Genomic DNA, 3,178 nt, shown 5'->3' on the forward strand with positions numbered 1-3,178 from the left:
CATCTAAAGGTCAACTAAAGAAATTACAAACTGCCCAAAACAGAGCTGCCAGGTTAGTATTACATTGTCCCATCAGAACAAACACTATCAGTATGCACCGTCGACTCTCATGGTAAACGGTGGAGAACAGGCTGGTTTTTAATACATTTTTCAGAAACACTATCTTTTCTTCTCAACCCGTTTTCTTATAAAACCAAATTGTTAGGTGTGATCAGGTTCATTCTCATTTGACTAGGTCAGCTGATGATGGCCAGATGATGTTTCCACGCCCAAAATCAAATGCTTTAAAGAGAACATTTATGTATCGTGCCATCAATCATTGGAATAATTGCCCACTGACTATACGTAAAATTCTCTTTCAAGGACCATCTGAGAATGCACTATTTAAAATTGTGAGTAGGGAATGGACATATTTACTGTATGAATGTAATAATGAATATAATACTGTATTAATTTATTCTGAATCATTTCTGATGATGTTTATAATGATGTCTACAATGTTTTACAGCTTTTAAATGATCATTGTTATGTGATTTTTTTCTTCCTTTTTTGTGGACCCCAGGAAGACTAGCTCATCTCACTTTGGTGACAGCTAATGGGAATCCTTTTAACAATAAACAATAAACAGCGTGAAGGCGAGTAACTAGCGATGGAATTTATATGTTTGGGTGAACTTTCAAAAAAAGTGGAACGTTTACAAAAATCACATTTACATTTATTTATGCATTTGGCAGATGCTTTTATCCAACGCGACTTACAGTGTACTTATTATCCACAATCCCCACGGAGCAACCTGGAGTTAAGTGCGTTGCTCAAATACACTTCAGTGGTCGGATATGACCGTTCATCACCATGAATACATTTAACCATAACAGGGCAAACACTTTCCATAGAACATTCAGATACAAGATCAGTTTCTACCAAAGTTTGGGTGCATCTTGTGTCTACCAAAGCTATAACCTTTTTACCATTCAGTTCTACAGGAATTGTGACATCACTTGGCTAGGCTTTGGAAAACTGTTCTAGGTAGGGTTGTTGAGTTACTGATGTTATGAGGTGTTAGTGAACCTGTCGCTCATATATCTTCATTTTTTTTGTTGCATATATTTACATACAAGATCAGGGAAAGTTGCCATGGTGGTATCTTTAACATGTCATCAATCAAAATGACCAAAAAAACAAATATCATGGTTCTGAGTTCATCGTAGTATGATATTATATACACAGATAAAAAGCACAATGACAAAATTAAATATCTTTGAATAATTCAAGAGACAAATAGAGTTAAATTCAACAAGAAAAGGACGAAAATAAAGGAGATTTAAGCCACTTGCTTGTGGATGAAACTTTAGCATATAAAATAAAGAAATTAACTACATATTCAAGAAATAATATTTTGGGTTTTCTTAATTTAAGGACTAAACTGTGGGTTACATTAGAAGTGTTAAAAATATCTTAAAGGGATACTCCACTTTTTTTGGAAATAGGCTCATTTTACAACTCCCCCAGAGTTAAACTGTTGAGTTTTACCGTTTTTGAATCCATTCAGCCGATCTCCGGTTCTGGCGGTACCACTTTTAGCATAGCTTAGCATACATCATTGAAGTGGACGAGACCATTAGCATTTCTCATTAAAAAATGACCAAAGTGTTTCGATATTTTTCCTATATAAAACTTGACTCTTCTGTAGTTACATCGTGCACTAAGACCGACGGAAAATGTAAAGTTGCGATTTTCTAGGCTGCTATGGCTAGGAACTATACTCTCATTCCTGCGTAATAATCAAGAAACTTTACTGCCGTACCATGAGAGCAGCAGGCGTAATGATATGACGCAGCGCCTGAAAAAAGTCCCCAGCTCGGTAATTTCCAACGTGACCGGGACTAAGTGCCTGCGCCTGCTGCACTCATGGTACGGCAGTAAAGTTTCTTGATTACTACGCAGGAATGAGAGTATAGTTCCTAGCCATATCAGCCTAGAAAATCGCAACTTTACATTTTCCGTCGGTCTTAGTGCACGATGTAACTACAGAAGAGTCAAGTTTTAAATAGGAAAAATATCGAAACACTTTGGTCATTTTTTAATGAGAAATGCTAATGGTCTTGTCCACTTCAATGATGTATGCTAAGCTATGCTAAAAGTGGTACCGCCAGAACCGGAGATCGGCTGAATGGATTCAAAAACGGTAAAACTCAACAGTTTAACTCTGGGGGAGTTGTAAAATGAGCCTATTTCCAAAAAGAGGGGAGTATCCCTTTAAAACAAACCAAAATGTATTGGTTATACTACAATCACAAAATAAATGGGCAGCTGTTTCTTCAACAAGACTGCAAAATGAGAAAGTTTCATCAATATCAAGATATTTACAGATAGATGAATAAAACATATCACTCGTATCTTTTAAGTTGTTGTGCTTGTGATAACGTTGTAGGTCACATGATAATGTCAACATGGTGGATGATGTCCAGATCGCATTCATACTTCACACTTTCAGGCTATATAGTACATACTCTTTTAGCGCTCATTAAGTAAGTACTTATTGAAATTAAGTACCTACTCAGTCAGTATGCGGTTTCAAACTCATCCTGACTCTCTAACCATTAGGACACTGCCAATGTGGTCAAAGTTTACCTTTGGGGACATTTGCAGTTGGAAAAAAAGGCAATAAATCACAATATGTTGTCGCAATACTTAACATAATCACAAAATGTTTAAAATTGCATTATTATTGCATCGTGGGCCCTCTGGTGATTCCCACCCCTTGTTTTTCCCATGTGCTCCTTTGTTTTGCTTTTTATATAATCATTGTTTTAACTTGCCTCATTATTTAATAAGTTATTGTTTGTCATCCTATGTAAATTGTTTTACATTGTTCTTACTGATATACAGTATTCTTACCTGTAATTTTGTTTTTTGTTTTCTCAGCAAGAATGTTATTTTAAAACCTTTGTTATACTACCAAAGCCTTGAAAGTCCTCAACCTTTCATTACTCAGAATCACAATAAACATCTAAGTTGCATAATTCTAAGGTTATTTTAACAATAGTTATACAGTGACAGAAAATAAAACATCAAATGAAAGAATGAAAATAACTCAAAGAATGTAAGGAATAAGCTACTAAATTATTTGTGTGCCAATTAACAAAAATGTCTTAAAATTTGCCTGTCCTGTCAAAAA

This window comes from Rhinichthys klamathensis, unplaced genomic scaffold, assembly GCF_029890125.1.
Source record: "Rhinichthys klamathensis goyatoka isolate OS25496 unplaced genomic scaffold, OSU_Roscu_1.1 h1tg000223l_1, whole genome shotgun sequence".
Lineage (NCBI taxonomy): Eukaryota > Metazoa > Chordata > Actinopteri > Cypriniformes > Leuciscidae > Rhinichthys > Rhinichthys klamathensis.